Source organism: Balaenoptera ricei, chromosome 20, assembly GCF_028023285.1.
Source record: "Balaenoptera ricei isolate mBalRic1 chromosome 20, mBalRic1.hap2, whole genome shotgun sequence".
NCBI lineage: Eukaryota > Metazoa > Chordata > Mammalia > Artiodactyla > Balaenopteridae > Balaenoptera > Balaenoptera ricei.
This window is the reverse complement of record NC_082658.1, coordinates 28,681,554-28,702,024: the sequence shown is the minus strand read 5'-3', so window position 1 is coordinate 28,702,024 and position 20,471 is coordinate 28,681,554.

Below are 20,471 nucleotides of genomic sequence, written 5' to 3'. Positions count from 1 at the left end.
GGAACTTGACGTTGGTTTGATTCTGGAACCCTGTGTCCTGGGAACATGATTGAGGTTTGATTCTGGAAACCATTGGTCTGGGAACATGACTGATGTTAGATTGTGGAATCCTGTGGCCTGGGAACATGACTGAGGTTTGATGGAGGAACCCTGTGGCCTGGGAACATGACTGAGGTTTGATGGTGGTACCCTGTGGACTGGCAACATGACTGAGGCTTGATTCTGGGACCCTGTGGCCTGGGAAATTGACTCTGATTTGATCGCAGAAACCTGTGGACTGGCAGCATGACTGAGGATTGATGGTGGAACCCTGGGCACTGGGAACATGACGAGATGCCTGACACTGTAACCCCGTGTCCTGAGAACATGACATTGTTTTGATTCTGGAAAGCTGTTTCCTGGGAACATGACTGAGGTTTGATGGTTGAACCCTGTGGACTGGCAACATGACTGACGTTTGATTGTGGCACCCTCAGGCTTGGGAACATTACTGAGGCTTGATGGTGGAACCCTGTGTCCTGGCACCAGGACTGAGGTTTGATGGTGGAACCCTGTGGCCTGGGAACATGACATCGTTTTGGATTCTGGTACCGTGTTGCCTGGGAACATGAAATCGTTTTGATTCTGGAAACCTGTGGCCTGGGAATATGACTGAGGTTTGATGGTGGTACCCTATGGCCTGGCAACATGACTGAGGTTTGATTCTGGATCCCTGTGGCCTGGGAACATGACTGAGGCGTGATTCTGGAAACCTGTGGCCTGGGAACATGACATCTGTTTAGATTGTGGAATACTGTGCCCTGGGAACCCGACTGAGGCTTGGTTCTGGAACCCTGTGGACTGGGAATATGACTGAGGTTTTATTCTGGAACCCTGTAGACTGGGAACATAACTGAGGATTGATTCTGGAACCCTGTGGCCTGGGAACATGACATCGGTTGGATTCTGGAACCCTGTGGCATGGGAACATGACTGCGGTTTGATTGTGGAACCCACTGGCCTGGGAACATGACCGTGGTTTGATTCTGAAACCCTGTGGCCTGGGAACATGACTGAGGTTTGGTTCTGGAACCCTGTTCCCTGGGAACATGACTGAGGTTTGATTCTGGGCTCCTGTGTCCTGGGAACAAGAATGAGGTTTGAATGTGGAACCCTGGGGCCTGGGAACATGACTGAGGTTTGATTCTGGAACCATGTGTCCTGGGAATATGACTGAGGTTTGCTTCTGGATAACTGTGGCCTGGGAAAATAACTGAGGTTTCATTGTGGAAATATGAGGCCTGGGATCATGAGTGAGGTTTGATGGTGGAACACTCTGGCCTGGCAAAATGACTGAAGCTTGATTCTGGAACCCTGTAGCCTGGGAACTTGACTGAGGTTTGATGGCAGAAACCTGTGGACTGGCAACATGACTGAGGTTTGATTGTGGAACCCTGTGCCCTGGAAACATGACTGTGGCCTGCTACTGGAAACCCATGGCCTGGGAACTTGACATTGCTTTGATTCTGGAACCCTGTGTCTTGGGAACATGACTGAGGTTTGATTCTGGAAATCATTGGCCTGGGAACATGACTGACGTTAGATTGTGGAATCTTGTGGCCTGGGAACATGACTGAGGTTTGATGGAGGAACCCTGTGGCCTGGGAACATGACTGAGGTTTGATGGGGGTACCCTGTGGCGTGGCAACATGACTGAGGCTTGATTCTGGAACCCTGTGGCCTGGGAAATTGACTCTGATTTGATCGCAGAAACCTGTGGACTGGCAACATGACTGAGGTTTGATGGTGGAACCCTGTGCACTGGGAACTTGACTGAGGCCTGATACTGCAACCCCGTGGCCTGGGAACATGACATTGGTTTAATTAAGGAACCCTGTTTCCTAGGAACATGACTGAGGTTTGATGGTTGAACCCTGTGGCCTGGCAAGATGACAGAGGTTTGAATGTGGAACCCTCAGGCTTGAGAACATGACTGAGGCTTGATGGTGGAACCCTGTGGCCTGGCAACAGGACTGAGGTTTGATGGTGGAATCCTGTGGCCTGGGAACATGACATCGGTTTGGATTCTGAAAACCTGTGGTCTGGGAATATGACTGAGGTTTGATGGTCGTACCCTATGGCCTGGGAGCATGACTTAGCTTTGATTCTGGATCCCTGTGGACTGGGAACATGACTGAGGCGTGATTTTGGAAACCTGAGGCCTGGGAACATGACATCTGTTTAGATTGTGGAATACTGTGCCCTGGGAACCCGACTGAGGCTTGGTTCTGGAACCCTGTGGACTGGGAATATGACTGAGGTTTTATTCTGGAACCCTGTAGAGTGGGAACATAACTGAGGATTGATTCTGGAACCCTGTGGCCTGGGAACATGACATCGGTTGGATGCTGGAACCCTGTGGCATGGGAACATGACTGCGGTTTGATTGTGGAACCCACTGGCCTGGGAACATGACCGTGGTTTGATTCTGAAACCCTGTGGCCTGGGAACATGACTGAGGTTTTGTTCTGGAACCCTGTTCCCTGGGAACATGACTGAGGTTTGATTCTGGGCTCCTGTGTCCTGGGAACAAGAATGAGGTTTGAATGTGGAACCCTGTGGCCTGGGAACATGACTGAGGTTTGATTCTGGAACCATGTGTCCTGGGAATATGACTGAGGTTTGCTTCTGGATAACTGTGGCCTGGAAAAATAACTGAGGTTTCATTGTGGAAATATGAGGCCTGAGATCATGAGTGAGGTTTGATGGGGGTACCCTATGGCGTGGCAACATGACTGAGGCTTGATTCTGGAACCCTTTGGCCTGGGAAATTGACTCTGATTTGATGGCAGAAACCTGTGGACTGGCAACATGACTGAGGTTTGATGGTGGAACCCTGTGGCCTGGAAACAGGACTGAGGTTTGATGGTGGAATCCTGTGGCCTGGCAAGATGCCTTTGGTTTGATTGTGGAACACTCTGGCCTGGGAATATGACTGACGTTTAATTCTGGAACCCTGTGGCCTGGGAATATGAGTGAGGCTTGATTCTGGAACCCTGTGGCCTTGGAACATGAATGGGGTTTTACTTTTGAATCCTGTGTCCAGGGAACATGACTGAGGTTTGATTCTGGAACCCTGTGTCCTGGGAACATGACTGAGGTTTGATTCTGGAACCATGTGGCCTGGGAATATGACTGAGGTTTGATTCTGGAAACCATTGGCCTGGGAACATGACTGATGTTAGATTGTGGAATCCTGTGGCCTGGGAACATGAAATCGTTTTGATTCTGGAAACCTGTGGCCTGGGAATATGACTGAGGTTTCATGGTGGTACCCTATGGCCTGGCAACATGACTGAGGTTTGATTCTGGATCCCTGTGGCCTGGGAACATGACTGAGGCGTGATTCTGGAAACCTGAGGCCTGGGAACATGACATCTGTTTAGATTGTGGAATACTGTGCCCTGGGAACCCGACTGAGGCTTGGTTCTGGAACCCTGTGGACTGGGAATATGACTGAGGTTTTATTCTGGAACCCTGTAGACTGGGAACATAACTGAGGATTGATTCTGGAACCCTGTGGCCTGGGAACATGACATCGGTTGGATTCTGGAACCCTGTGGCATGGGAACATGACTGCGGTTTGATTGTGGAACCCACTGGCCTGGGAACATGACCGTGGTTTGATTCTGAAACCCTGTGGCCTGGGAACATGACTGAGGTTTGGTTCTGGAACCCTGTTCCCTGGGAACATGACTGAGGTTTGATTCTGGGCTCCTGTGTCCTGGGAACAAGAATGAGGTTTGAATGTGGAACCCTGTGGCCTGGGAACATGACTGAGGTTTGATTCTGGAACCATGTGTCCTGGGAATATGACTGAGGTTTGCTTCTGGATAACTGTGGCCTGGGAAAATAACTGAGGTTTCATTGTGGAAATATGAGGCCTGGGATCATGAGTGAGGTTTGATGGTGGAACACTCTGGCCTGGCAAAATGACTGAAGCTTGATTCTGGAACCCTGTGGCCTGGGAACTTGACTGAGGTTTGATGGCAGAAACCTGTGGACTGGCAACATGACTGAGGTTTGATTGTGGAACCCTGTGCCCTGGAAACATGACTGTGGCCTGCTACTGGAAACCCATGGCCTGGGAACTTGACATTGGTTTGATTCTGGAACCCTGTGTCTTGGGAACATGACTGAGGTTTGATTCTGGAAATCATTGGCCTGGGAACATGACTGACGTTAGATTGTGGAATCTTGTGGCCTGGGAACATGACTGAGGTTTGATGGAGGAACCCTGTGGCCTGGGAACATGACTGAGGTTTGATGGGGGTACCCTGTGGCGTGGCAACATGACTGAGGCTTGATTCTGGAACCCTGTGGCCTGGGAAATTGACTCTGATTTGATCGCAGAAACCTGTGGACTGGCAACATGACTGAGGTTTGATGGTGGAACCCTGTGCACTGGGAACTTGACTGAGGCCTGATACTGCAACCCCGTGGCCTGGGAACATGACATTGGTTTAATTAAGGAACCCTGTTTCCTAGGAACATGACTGAGGTTTGATGGTTGAACCCTGTGGCCTGGCAAGATGACAGAGGTTTGAATGTGGAACCCAAAGGCTTGAGAACATGACTGAGGCTTGATGGTGGAACCCTGTGGCCTGGCAACAGGACTGAGGTTTGATGGTGGAATCCTGTGGCCTGGCAAGATGACTTTGGTTTGATTGTGGAACACTCTGACCTGGGAATATGACTGACGTTTAATTCTGGAACCCTGTGGCCTGGGAATATGAGTGAGGCTTGATTCTGGAACCCTGTGGCCTTGGAACATGAATGGGGTTTTACTTTTGAATCCTGTGTCCAGGGAACATGACTGAGGTTTGATTCTGGAACCCTGTGTCCTGGGAACATGACTGAGGTTTGATTCTGGAACCATGTGGCCTGGGAATATGACTGAGGTTTGATTCTGGAAACCATTGGCCTGGGAACATGACTGATGTTAGATTGTGGAATCCTGTGGCCTGGGAACATGACATCGGTTTGATTCTGGAAACCATTGGCCTGGGAACATGACTGATGTTAGATTGTGGAATCCTGTGGCCTGGGAACATGACATCGGTTTGGATTCTGAAAACCTGTGGTCTGGGAATATGACTGAGGTTTGATGGTCGTACCCTATGGCCTGGGAGCATGACTTAGCTTTGATTCTGGATCCCTGTGGACTGGGAACATGACTGAGGCGTGATTCTGGAAACCTGAGGCCTGGGAACATGACATCTGTTTAGATTGTGGAATACTGTGCCCTGGGAACCCGACTGAGGCTTGGTTCTGGAACCCTGTGGACTGGGAATATGACTGAGGTTTTATTCTGGAACCCTGTAGAGTGGGAACATAACTGAGGATTGATTCTGGAACCCTGTGGCCTGGGAACATGACATCGGTTGGATTCTGGAACCCTGTGGCATGGGAACATGACTGCGGTTTGATTGTGGAACCCACTGGCCTGGGAACATGACCGTGGTTTGATTCTGAAACCCTGTGGCCTGGGAACATGACTGAGGTTTTGTTCTGGAACCCTGTTCCCTGGGAACATGACTGAGGTTTGATTCTGGGCTCCTGTGTCCTGGGAACAAGAATGAGGTTTGAATGTGGAACCCTGTGGCCTGGGAACATGACTGAGGTTTGATTCTGGAACCATGTGTCCTGGGAATATGACTGAGGTTTGCTTCTGGATAACTGTGGCCTGGAAAAATAACTGAGGTTTCATTGTGGAAATATGAGGCCTGAGATCATGAGTGAGGTTTGATGGGGGTACCCTATGGCGTGGCAACATGACTGAGGCTTGATTCTGGAACCCTTTGGCCTGGGAAATTGACTCTGATTTGATGGCAGAAACCTGTGGACTGGCAACATGACTGAGGTTTGATGGTGGAACCCTGTGGCCTGGCAACAGGACTGAGGTTTGATGGTGGAATCCTGTGGCCTGGCAAGATGCCTTTGGTTTGATTGTGGAACACTCTGGCCTGGGAATATGACTGACGTTTAATTCTGGAACCCTGTGGCCTGGGAATATGAGTGAGGCTTGATTCTGGAACCCTGTGGCCTTGGAACATGAATGGGGTTTTACTTTTGAATCCTGTGTCCAGGGAACATGACTGAGGTTTGATTCTGGAACCCTGTGTCCTGGGAACATGACTGAGGTTTGATTCTGGAACCATGTGGCCTGGGAATATGACTGAGGTTTGATTCTGGAAACCATTGGCCTGGGAACATGACTGATGTTAGATTGTGGAATCCTGTGGCCTGGGAACATGAAATCGTTTTGATTCTGGAAACCTGTGGCCTGGGAATATGACTGAGGTTTCATGGTGGTACCCTATGGCCTGGCAACATGACTGAGGTTTGATTCTGGATCCCTGTGGCCTGGGAACATGACTGAGGCGTGATTCTGGAAACCTGAGGCCTGGGAACATGACATCTGTTTAGATTGTGGAATACTGTGCCCTGGGAACCCGACTGAGGCTTGGTTCTGGAACCCTGTGGACTGGGAATATGACTGAGGTTTTATTCTGGAACCCTGTAGACTGGGAACATAACTGAGGATTGATTCTGGAACCCTGTGGCCTGGGAACATGACATCGGTTGGATTCTGGAACCCTGTGGCATGGGAACATGACTGCGGTTTGATTGTGGAACCCACTGGCCTGGGAACATGACCGTGGTTTGATTCTGAAACCCTGTGGCCTGGGAACATGACTGAGGTTTGGTTCTGGAACCCTGTTCCCTGGGAACATGACTGAGGTTTGATTCTGGGCTCCTGTGTCCTGGCAACAAGAATGAGGTTTGAATGTGGAACCCTGTGGCCTGGGAACATGACTGAGGTTTGATTCTGGAACCATGTGTCCTGGGAATATGACTGAGGTTTGCTTCTGGATAACTGTGGCCTGGGAAAATAACTGAGGTTTCATTGTGGAAATATGAGGCCTGGGATCATGAGTGAGGTTTGATGGTGGAACACTCTGGCCTGGCAAAATGACTGAAGCTTGATTCTGGAACCCTGTGGCCTGGGAACTTGACTGAGGTTTGATGGCAGAAACCTGTGGACTGGCAACATGACTGAGGTTTGATTGTGGAACCCTGTGCCCTGGAAACATGACTTTGGCCTGCTACTGAAAACCCATGGCCTGGGAACTTAACATTGCTTTGATTCTGGAACCCTGTGTCCTGGGAACATGACTGAGGTTTGATTCTGGATATCATTGGCCTGGGAACATGACTGACGTTAGATTGTGGAATCTTGTGGCCTGGGAACATGACTGAGGTTTGATGGAGGAACCCTGTGGCCTGGCAAGATGACTTTGGTTTGATTGTGGAACACTCTGGCCTGGGAATATGACTGACGTTTAATTCTGGAAACCTGTGGCCTGGGAATATGAGTGAGGCTTGATTCTGGAACCCTGTGACCTTGGAACATGAATGGGGTTTTACTTTTGAATCCTGTGTCCAGGGAACATGACTGAGGTTTGATTCTGGAACCCTGTGTCCTGGGAACATGACTGAGGTTTGATTCTGGAACCATGTGGCCTGGGAATATGACTGAGGTTTGATTCTGGAAACCATTGGCCTGGGAACATGACTGATGTTAGATTGTGGAATCCTGTGGCCTGGGAACATGAAATCGTTTTGATTCTGGAAAACTGTGGCCTGGGAATATGTCTGAGGTTTCATGGTGGTACCCTATGGCCTGGCAACATGACTGAGGTTTGATTCTGGATATCATTGGCCTGGGAACATGACTGACGTTAGATTGTGGAATCTTGTGGCCTGGGAACATGACTGAGGTTTGATGGAGGAACCCTGTGGCCTGGGAACATGACTGAGGTTTGATGGGGGTACCCTGTGGTGTGGCAACATGACTGAGGCTTGATTCTGGAACCCTGTGGCCTGGGAAATTGACTCTGATTTGATCGCAGAAACCTGTGGACTGGCAACATGACTGAGGTTTGATGGTGGAACCCTGTGGCCTGGCAAGATGACAGACGTTTGATTGTGGAACCCTCAGGCTTGAGAACATGACTGAGGCTTGATGGTGGAACCCTGTGGCCTGGCAACAGGACTGAGGTTTGATGGTGGAATCCTGTGGCCTGGCAAGATGACTTTGGTTTGATTGTGGAACACTCTGGCCTGGGAATATGACTGACGTTTAATTCTGGAACCCTGTGGCCTGGGAATATGAGTGAGGCTTGATTCTGGAACCCTGTGGCCTTGGAACATGAATGGGGTTTTACTTTTGAATCCTGTGTCCAGGGAACATGACTGAGGTTTGATTCTGGAACCCTGTGTCCTGGGAACATGACTGAGGTTTGATTCTGGAAACATGTGGCCTGGGAATATGACTGACGTTTAATTCTGGAACCCTGTGGCCTGGGAATATGAGTGAGGCTTGATTCTGGAACCCTGTGGCCTTGGAACATGAATGGGGTTTTACTTTTGAATCCTGTGTCCAGGGAACATGACTGAGGTTTGATTCTGGAACCCTGTGTCCTGGGAACATGACTGAGGTTTGATTCTGGAACCATGTGGCCTGGGAATATGACTGAGGTTTGATTCTGGAAACCATTGGCCTGGGAACATGACTGATGTTAGATTGTGGAATCCTGTGGCCTGGGAACATGACATCGGTTTGGATTCTGAAAACCTGTGGTCTGGGAATATGACTGAGGTTTGATGGTGGTACCCTATGGCCTGGGAGCATGACTTAGCTTTGATTCTGGATCCCTGTGGCCTGGGAACATGACTGAGGCGTGATTCTGGAAACCTGAGGCCTGGGAACATGACATCTGTTTAGATTGTGGAATACTGTGCCCTGGGAACCTGACTGAGGCTTGGTACTTGAACCCTGTGGACTGGCAACATGACTGAGGTTTTATTCTGGAAGCCTGTAGCATGGGAACATAACTGAGGATTGATTCTGGAAACCTGTGGCCTGGGAACATGACATCGGTGGAATCTGGAACCCTGTGGCCTGGGAACATGAGAACGGTGTGATTCTGGAACCCTGTGGCCTGAGAACATGTCTGAGGTTTGATGGTGGAAACCTGTGGCCTGGCAACATGACTGAGGTTTGGTTCTGGAACCCTGTTCCCTGGGAACATGACTGAGGTTTGATTCTGGACACCTTTGTCCTGGGAACATGACTGAGGTTTGATTGTGGAACCCTGTGTCCTGGGAACATGACTGAGTTTTGATTCTGGAACCATGTGTCCTGGGAATATGACTGAGGTTTGATTCTGGATACCTGTGGCCTGGGAAAATGACTGAGGTTTCATTGTGGAAATATGTGGCCTGGGATCTTGAGTGAGGTTTGATGGTGGAACACTCTGGCCTGGCAAAATGACTGAAGCTTGATTCTGGAACCCTGTGGCCTGGGAACTTGACTGAGGTTTGATGGCAGAAACCTGTGGACTGGCAACATGACTGAGGTTTGATTGTGGAACCCTGTGCCCTGGAAACATGACTGTGGCCTGCTACTGGAAACCCATGGCCTGGGAACTTGACGTAGGTTTGATTCTGGAACCCTGTGTCCTGGGAACATGATTGAGGTTTGATTCTGGAAACCATTGGTCTGGGAACATGACTGATGTTAGATTGTGGAATCCTGTGGCCTGGGAACATGAGTGAGGTTTGATGGAGGAACCCTGTGGCCTGGGAACATGACTGAGGTTTGATGGTGGTACCCTGTGGACTGGCAACATGACTGAGGCTTGATTCTGGGACCCTGTGGCCTGGGAAATTGACTCTGATTTGATCGCAGAAACCTGTGGACTGGCAACATGACTGAGGATTGATGGTGGAACCCTGGGCACTGGGAACATGACGAGATGCCTGACACTGTAACCCCGTGTCCTGAGAACATGACATTGTTTTGATTCTGGAAAGCTGTTTCCTGGGAACATGACTGAGGTTTGATGGTTGAACCCTGTGGACTGGCAACATGACTGACGTTTGATTGTGGCACCCTCAGGCTTGGGAACATTACTGAGGCTTGATGGTGGAACCCTGTGTCCTGGCACCAGGACTGAGGTTTGATGGTGGAACCCTGTGGCCTGGGAACATGACATCGTTTGGGATTCTGGTACCGTGTTGCCTGGGAACATGAAATCGTTTTGATTCTGGAAACCTGTGGCCTGGGAATATGACTGAGGTTTGATGGTGGTACCCTATGGCCTGGCAACATGACTGAGGTTTGATTCTGGAACCCTGTGTCCTGGGAACATGACTGAGGTTTGATTCTGGAACCATGTGGCCTGGGAATATGACTGAGGTTTGATTCTGGAAACCATTGGCCTGGGAACATGACTGATGTTAGATTGTGGAACCCTGTGGCCTGGGAACATGACATCGGTTTGATTCTGGAAACCATTGGCCTGGGAACATGACTGATGTTAGATTGTGGAATCCTGTGGCCTGGGAACATGACATCGGTTTGGATTCTGAAAACCTGTGGTCTGGGAATATGACTGAGGTTTGATTGTCGTACCCTATGGCCTGGGAGCATGACTTAGCTTTGATTCTGGATCCCTGTGGCCTGGGAACATGACTGAGGCGTGATTCTGGAAACCTGAGGCCTGGGAACATGACATCTGTTTAGATTGTGGAATACTGTGCCCTGGGAACCCGACTGAGGCTTGGTTCTGGAACCCTGTGGACTGGGAATATGACTGAGGTTTTATTCTGGAACCCTGTAGACTGGGAACATAACTGAGGATTGATTCTGGAACCCTGTGGCCTGGGAACATGACATCGGTTGGATTCTGGAACCCTGTGGCATGGGAACATGACTGCGGTTTGATTGTGGAACCCACTGGCCTGGGAACATGACCGTGGTTTGATTCTGAAACCCTGTGGCCTGGGAACATGACTGAGGTTTGGTTCTGGAACCCTGTTCCCTGGGAACATGACTGAGGTTTGATTCTGGGCTCCTGTGTCCTGGGAAGAAGAATGAGGTTTGAATGTGGAACCCTGTGGCCTGGGAACATGACTGAGGTTTGATTCTGGAACCATGTGTCCTGGGAATATGACTGAGGTTTGCTTCTGGATAACTGTGGCCTGGAAAAATAACTGAGGTTTCATTGTGGAAATATGAGGCCTGGGATCATGAGTGAGGTTTGATGGGGGTACCCTGTGGCGTGGCAACATGAGTGAGGCTTGATTCTGGAACCCTGTGGCCTGGGAAATTGACTCTGATTTAATCGCAGAAACCTGTGGACTGGCAACATGACTGAGGTTTGATGGTGGAACCCTGTGGCCTGGCAAGATGACAGAGGTTTGATTGTGGAACCCTCAGGCTTGAGAACATGACTGAGGCTTGATGGTGGAACCCTGTGGCCTGGCAACAGGACTGAGGTTTGATGGTGGAATCCTGTGGCCTGGCAAGATGACTTTGGTTTGATTGTGGAACACTCTGGCCTGGGAATATGACTGACGTTTAATTCTGGAAACCTGTGGCCTGGGAATATGAGTGAGGCTTGATTCTGGAACCCTGTGGCCTTGGAACATGAATGGGGTTTTACTTTTGAATCCTGTGTCCAGGGAACATGACTGAGGTTTGATTCTGGAACCCTGTGTCCTGGGAACATGACTGAGGTTTGATTCTGGAACCATGTGGCCTGGGAATATGACTGAGGTTTGATTCTGGAAACCATTGGCCTGGGAACATGACTGATGTTAGATTGTGGAATCCTGTGGCCTGGGAACATGAAATCGTTTTGATTCTGGAACCATGTGGCCTGGGAATATGACTGAGGTTTGATTCTGGATATCATTGGCCTGGGAACATGACTGACGTTGGATTGTGGAATCTTGTGGCCTGGGAACATGACTGAGGTTTGATGGAGGAACCCTGTGGCCTGGGAACATGACTGAGGTTTGATGGGGGTACCCTGTGGTGTGGCAACATGACTGAGGCTTGATTCTGGAACCCTGTGGCCTGGGAAATTGACTCTGATTTGATCGCAGAAACCTGTGGACTGGCAACATGACTGAGGTTTGATGGTGGAACCCTGTGGCCTGGCAAGATGACAGACGTTTGATTGTGGAACCCTCAGGCTTGAGAACATGACTGAGGCTTGATGGTGGAACCCTGTGGCCTGGCAACAGGACTGAGGTTTGATGGTGGAATCCTGTGGCCTGGCAAGATGACTTTGGTTTGATTGTGGAACACTCTGGCCTGGGAATATGACTGACGTTTAATTCTGGAACCCTGTGGCCTGGGAATATGAGTGAGGCTTGATTCTGGAACCCTGTGGCCTTGGAACATGAATGGGGTTTTACTTTTGAATCCTGTGTCCAGGGAACATGACTGAGGTTTGATTCTGGAACCCTGTGTCCTGGGAACATGACTGAGGTTTGATTCTGGAAACATGTGGCCTGGGAATATGACTGACGTTTAATTCTGGAACCCTGTGGCCTGGTAATATGAGTGAGGCTTGATTCTGGAACCCTGTGGCCTTGGAACATGAATGGGGTTTTACTTTTGAATCCTGTGTCCAGGGAACATGACTGAGGTTTGATTCTGGAACCCTGTGTCCTGGGAACATGACTGAGGTTTGATTCTGGAACCATGTGGCCTGGGAATATGACTGAGGTTTGATTCTGGAAACCATTGGCCTGGGAACATGACTGATGTTAGATTGTGGAATCCTGTGGCCTGGGAACATGACATCGGTTTGGATTCTGAAAACCTGTGGTCTGGGAATATGACTGAGGTTTGATGGTGGTACCCTATGGCCTGGGAGCATGACTTAGCTTTGATTCTGGATCCCTGTGGCCTGGGAACATGACTGAGGCGTGATTCTGGAAACCTGAGGCCTGGGAACATGACATCTGTTTAGATTGTGGAATACTGTGCCCTGGGAACCTGACTGAGGCTTGGTACTTGAACCCTGTGGACTGGCAACATGACTGAGGTTTTATTCTGGAAGCCTGTAGCATGGGAACATAACTGAGGATTGATTCTGGAAACCTGTGGCCTGGGAACATGACATCGGTGGAATCTGGAACCCTGTGGCCTGGGAACATGAGAACGGTGTGATTCTGGAACCCTGTGGCCTGAGAACATGTCTGAGGTTTGATGGTGGAAACCTGTGGCCTGGCAACATGACTGAGGTTTGGTTCTGGAACCCTGTTCCCTGGGAACATGACTGAGGTTTGATTCTGGACACCTTTGTCCTGGGAACATGACTGAGGTTTGATTGTGGAACCCTGTGTCCTGGGAACATGACTGAGTTTTGATTCTGGAACCATGTGTCCTGGGAATATGACTGAGGTTTGATTCTGGAACCCTGTTCCCTGGGAACATGACTGAGGTTTGATTCTGGGCTCCTGTGTCCTGGGAACAAGAATGAGGTTTGAATGTGGAACCCTGTGGCCTGGGAACATGACTGAGGTTTGATTCTGGAACCATGTGTCCTGGGAATATGACTGAGGTTTGCTTCTGGATAACTGTGGCCTGGGAAAATAACTGAGGTTTCATTGTGGAAATATGAGGCCTGGGATCATGAGTGAGGTTTGATGGTGGAACACTCTGGCCTGGCAAAATGACTGAAGCTTGATTCTGGAACCCTGTAGCCTGGGAACTTGACTGAGGTTTGATGGCAGAAACCTGTGGACTGGCAACATGACTGAGGTTTGATTGTGGAACCCTGTGCCCTGGAAACATGACTGTGGCCTGCTACTGGAAACCCATGGCCTGGGAACTTGACATTGCTTTGATTCTGGAACCCTGTGTCCTGGGAACCTGACTGAGGTTTGATTCTGGAAATCATTGGCCTGGGAACATGACTGACGTTAGATTGTGGAATCTTGTGGCCTGGGAACATGACTGAGGTTTGATGGAGGAACCCTGTGGCCTGGGAACATGACTGAGGTTTGATTCTGGAAATCATTGGCCTGGGAACATGACTGACGTTAGATTGTGGAATCTTGTGGCCTGGGAACATGACTGAGGTTTGATGGAGGAACCCTGTGGCCTGGGAACATGACTGAGGTTTGATGGGGGTACCCTGTGGCGTGGCAACATGACTGAGGCTTGATTCTGGAACCCTGTGGCCTGGGAAATTGACTCTGATTTGATCGCAGAAACCTGTGGACTGGCAACATGACTGAGGTTTGATGGTGGAACCCTGTGCACTGGGAACTTGACTGAGGCCTGATACTGCAACCCCGTGGGCTGGGAATATGACATTGGTTTAATTAAGGAAACCTGTTTCCTGGGAACATGACTGAGGTTTGATGGTTGAACCCTGTGGCCTGGCAAGATGACAGAGGTTTGAATGTGGAACCCTCAGGCTTGAGAACATGACTGAGGCTTGATGGTGGAACCCTGTGGCCTGGCAACAGGACTGAGGTTTGATGGTGGAATCCTGTGGCCTGGCAAGATGACTTTGGTTTGATTGTGGAACACTCTGGCCTGGGAATATGACTGACGTTTAATTCTGGAACCCTGTGGCCTGGGAATATGAGTGAGGCTTGATTCTGGAACCCTGTGGCCTTGGAACATGAATGGGGTTTTACTTTTGAATCCTGTGTCCAGGGAACATGACTGAGGTTTGATTCTGGAACCCTGTGTCCTGGGAACATGACTGAGGTTTGATTCTGGAACCATGTGGCCTGGGAATATGACTGAGGTTTGATTCTGGAAACCATTGGCCTGGGAACATGACTGATGTTAGATTGTGGAATCCTGTGGCCTGGGAACATGAAATCGTTTTGATTCTGGAAACCTGTGGCCTGGGAATATGACTGAGGTTTCATGGTGGTACCCTATGGCCTGGCAACATGACTGAGGTTTGATTCTGGATCCCTGTGGCCTGGGAACATGACTGAGGCGTGATTCTGGAAACCTGAGGCCTGGGAACATGACATCTGTTTAGATTGTGGAATACTGTGCCCTGGGAACCCGACTGAGGCTTGGTTCTGGAACCCTGTGGACTGGGAATATGACTGAGGTTTTATTCTGGAACCCTGTAGACTGGGAACATAACTGAGGATTGATTCTGGAACCCTGTGGCCTGGGAACATGACATCGGTTGGATTCTGGAACCCTGTGGCATGGGAACATGACTGCGGTTTGATTGTGGAACCCACTGGCCTGGGAACATGACCGTGGTTTGATTCTGAAACCCTGTGGCCTGGGAACATGACTGAGGTTTGGTTCTGGAACCCTGTTCCCTGGGAACATGACTGAGGTTTGATTCTGGGCTCCTGTGTCCTGGCAACAAGAATGAGGTTTGAATGTGGAACCCTGTGGCCTGGGAACATGACTGAGGTTTGATTCTGGAACCATGTGTCCTGGGAATATGACTGAGGTTTGCTTCTGGATAACTGTGGCCTGGGAAAATAACTGAGGTTTCATTGTGGAAATATGAGGCCTGGGATCATGAGTGAGGTTTGATGGTGGAACACTCTGGCCTGGCAAAATGACTGAAGCTTGATTCTGGAACCCTGTGGCCTGGGAACTTGACTGAGGTTTGATGGCAGAAACCTGTGGACTGGCAACATGACTGAGGTTTGATTGTGGAACCCTGTGCCCTGGAAACATGACTTTGGCCTGCTACTGAAAACCCATGGCCTGGGAACTTAACATTGCTTTGATTCTGGAACCCTGTGTCCTGGGAACATGACTGAGGTTTGATTCTGGATATCATTGGCCTGGGAACATGACTGACGTTAGATTGTGGAATCTTGTGGCCTGGGAACATGACTGAGGTTTGATGGAGGAACCCTGTGGCCTGGCAAGATGACTTTGGTTTGATTGTGGAACACTCTGGCCTGGGAATATGACTGACGTTTAATTCTGGAAACCTGTGGCCTGGGAATATGAGTGAGGCTTGATTCTGGAACCCTGTGACCTTGGAACATGAATGGGGTTTTACTTTTGAATCCTGTGTCCAGGGAACATGACTGAGGTTTGATTCTGGAACCCTGTGTCCTGGGAACATGACTGAGGTTTGATTCTGGAACCATGTGGCCTGGGAATATGACTGAGGTTTGATTCTGGAAACCATTGGCCTGGGAACATGACTGATGTTAGATTGTGGAATCCTGTGGCCTGGGAACATGACATCGGTTTGGATTCTGAAAACCTGTGGTCTGGGAATATGACTGAGGTTTGATGGTGGTACCCTATGGCCTGGGAGCATGACTTAGCTTTGATTCTGGATCCCTGTGGCCTGGGAACATGACTGAGGCGTGATTCTGGAAACCTGAGGCCTGGGAACATGACATCTGTTTAGATTGTGGAATACTGTGCCCTGGGAACCTGACTGAGGCTTGGTACTTGAACCCTGTGGACTGGCAACATGACTGAGGTTTTATTCTGGAAGCCTGTAGCATGGGAACATAACTGAGGATTGATTCTGGAAACCTGTGGCCTGGGAACATGACATCGGTGGAATCTGGAACCCTGTGGCCTGGGAACATGAGAACGGTGTGATTCTGGAACCCTGTGGCCTGAGAACATGTCTGAGGTTTGATGGTGGAAACCTGTGGCCTGGCAACATGACTGAGGTTTGGTTCTGGAACCCTGTTCCCTGGGAACATGACTGAGGTTTGATTCTGGACACCTTTGTCCTGGGAACATGACTGAGGTTTGATTGTGGAACCCTGTGTCCTGGGAACATGACTGAGTTTTGATTCTGGAACCATGTGTCCTGGGAATATGACTGAGGTTTGATTCTGGATACCTGTGGCCTGGGAAAATGACTGAGGTTTCATTGTGGAAATATGTGGCCTGGGATCTTGAGTGAGGTTTGATGGTGGAACACTCTGGCCTGGCAAAATGACTGAAGCTTGATTCTGGAACCCTGTGGCCTGGGAACTTGACTGAGGTTTGATGGCAGAAACCTGTGGACTGGCAACATGACTGAGGTTTGATTGTGGAACCCTGTGCCCTGGAAACATGACTGTGGCCTGCTACTGGAAACCCATGGCCTGGGAACTTGACGTAGGTTTGATTCTGGAACCCTGTGTCCTGGGAACATGATTGAGGTTTGATTCTGGAAACCATTGGTCTGGGAACATGACTGATGTTAGATTGTGGAATCCTGTGGCCTGGGAACATGAGTGAGGTTTGATGGAGGAACCCTGTGGCCTGGGAACATGACTGAGGTTTGATGGTGGTACCCTGTGGACTGGCAACATGACTGAGGCTTGATTCTGGGACCCTGTGGCCTGGGAAATTGACTCTGATTTGATCGCAGAAACCTGTGGACTGGCAGCATGACTGAGGATTGATGGTGGAACCCTGGGCACTGGGAACATGACGAGATGCCTGACACTGTAACCCCGTGTCCTGAGAACATGACATTGTTTTGATTCTGGAAAGCTGTTTCCTGGGAACATGACTGAGGTTTGATGGTTGAACCCTGTGGACTGGCAACATGACTGACGTTTGATTGTGGCACCCTCAGGCTTGGGAACATTACTGAGGCTTGATGGTGGAACCCTGTGTCCTGGCACCAGGACTGAGGTTTGATGGTGGAACCCTGTGGCCTGGGAACATGACATCGTTTGGGATTCTGGTACCGTGTTGCCTGGGAACATGAAATCGTTTTGATTCTGGAAACCTGTGGCCTGGGAATATGACTGAGGTTTGATGGTGGTACCCTATGGCCTGGCAACATGACTGAGGTTTGATTCTGGAACCCTGTTTCCTGGGAACATGACTGAGGTTTGATTCTGGAACCATGTGGCCTGGGAATATGACTGAGGTTTGATTCTGGAAACCATTGGCCTGGGAACATGACTGATGTTAGATTGTGGAACCCTGTGGCCTGGGAACATGACATCGGTTTGATTCTGGAAACCATTGGCCTGGGAACATGACTGATGTTAGATTGTGGAATCCTGTGGCCTGGGAACATGACATCGGTTTGGATTCTGAAAACCTGTGGTCTGGGAATATGACTGAGGTTTGATTGTCGTACCCTATGGCCTGGGAGCATGACTTAGCTTTGATTCTGGATCCCTGTGGCCTGGGAACATGACTGAGGCGTGATTCTGGAAACCTGAGGCCTGGGAACATGACATCTGTTTAGATTGTGGAATACTGTGCCCTGGGAACCCGACTGAGGCTTGGTTCTGGAACCCTGTGGACTGGGAATATGACTGAGGTTTTATTCTGGAACCCTGTAGACTGGGAACATAACTGAGGATTGATTCTGGAACCCTGTGGCCTGGGAACATGACATCGGTTGGATTCTGGAACCCTGTGGCATGGGAACATGACTGCGGTTTGATTGTGGAACCCACTGGCCTGGGAACATGACCGTGGTTTGATTCTGAAACCCTGTGGCCTGGGAACATGACTGAGGTTTGGTTCTGGAACCCTGTTCCCTGGGAACATGACTGAGGTTTGATTCTGGGCTCCTGTGTCCTGGGAACAAGAATGAGGTTTGAATGTGGAACCCTGTGGCCTGGGAACATGACTGAGGTTTGATTCTGGAACCATGTGTCCTGGGAATATGACTGAGGTTTGCTTCTGGATAACTGTGGCCTGGAAAAATAACTGAGGTTTCATTGTGGAAATATGAGGCCTGGGATCATGAGTGAGGTTTGATGGGGGTACCCTGTGGCGTGGCAACATGAGTGAGGCTTGATTCTGGAACCCTGTGGCCTGGGAAATTGACTCTGATTTAATCGCAGAAACCTGTGGACTGGCAACATGACTGAGGTTTGATGGTGGAACCCTGTGGCCTGGCAAGATGACAGAGGTTTGATTGTGGAACCCTCAGGCTTGAGAACATGACTGAGGCTTGATGGTGGAACCCTGTGGCCTGGCAACAGGACTGAGGTTTGATGGTGGAATCCTGTGGCCTGGCAAGATGACTTTGGTTTGATTGTGGAACACTCTGGCCTGGGAATATGACTGACGTTTAATTCTGGAAACCTGTGGCCTGGGAATATGAGTGAGGCTTGATTCTGGAACCCTGTGGCCTTGGAACATGAATGGGGTTTTACTTTTGAATCCTGTGTCCAGGGAACATGACTGAGGTTTGATTCTGGAACCCTGTGTCCTGGGAACATGACTGAGGTTTGATTCTGGAACCATGTGGCCTGGGAATATGACTGAGGTTTGATTCTGGAAACCATTGGCCTGGGAACATGACTGATGTTAGATTGTGGAATCCTGTGGCCTGGGAACATGAAATCGTTTTGATTCTGGAAAACTGTGGCCTGGGAATATGACTGAGGTTTCATGGTGGTACCCTATGGCCTGGCAACATGACTGAGGTTTGATTCTGGATATCATTGGCCTGGGAACATGACTGACGTTGGATTGTGGAATCTTGTGGCCTGGGAACATGACTGAGGTTTGATGGAGGAACCCTGTGGCCTGGGAACATGACTGAGGTTTGATGGGGGTACCCTGTGGTGTGGCAACATGACTGAGGCTTGATTCTGGAACCCTGTGGCCTGGGAAATTGACTCTGATTTGATCGCAGAAACCTGTGGACTGGCAACATGACTGAGGTTTGATGGTGGAACCCTGTGGCCTGGCAAGATGACAGAGGTTTGATTGTGGAACCCTCAGGCTTGAGAACATGACTGAGGCTTGATGGTGGAACCCTGTGGCCTGGCAACAGGACTGAGGTTTGATGGTGGAATCCTGTGGCCTGGCAAGATGACTTTGGTTTGATTGTGGAACACTCTGGCCTGGGAATATGACTGACGTTTAATTCTGGAACCCTGTGTCCTGGGAATATGAGTGAGGCTTGATTCTGGAACCCTGTGGCCTTGGAACATGAATGGGGTTTTACTTTTGAATCCTGTGTCCAGGGAACATGACTGAGGTTTGATTCTGGAACCCTGTGTCCTGGGAACATGACTGAGGTTTGATTCTGGAACCATGTGGCCTGGGAATATGACTGAGGTTTGATTCTGGAAACCATTGGCCTGGGAACATGACTGATGTTAGATTGTGGAATCCTGTGGCCTGGGAACATGACATCGGTTTGGATTCTGAAAACCTGTGGTCTGGGAATATGACTGAGGTTTGATGGTGGTACCCTATGGCCTGGGAGCATGACTTAGCTTTGATTCTGGATCCCTGTGGCCTGGGAACATGACTGCGGCGTGATTCTGGAAACCTGAGGCCTGGGAACATGACATCTGTTTAGATTGTGGAATACTGTGCCCTGGGAACCTGACTGAGGCTTGGTACTTGAACCCTGTGGACTGGCAACATGACTGAGGTTTTATTCTGGAAGCCTGTAGCATGGGAACATAACTGAGGATTGATTCTGGAAACCTGTGGCCTGGGAACATGACATCGGTGGAATCTGGAACCCTGTGGCCTGGGAACATGAGAACGGTGTGATTCTGGAACCCTGTGGCCTGAGAACATGTCTGAGGTTTGATGGTGGAAACCTGTGGCCTGGCAACATGACTGAGGTTTGGTTCTGGAACCCTGTTCCCTGGGAACATGA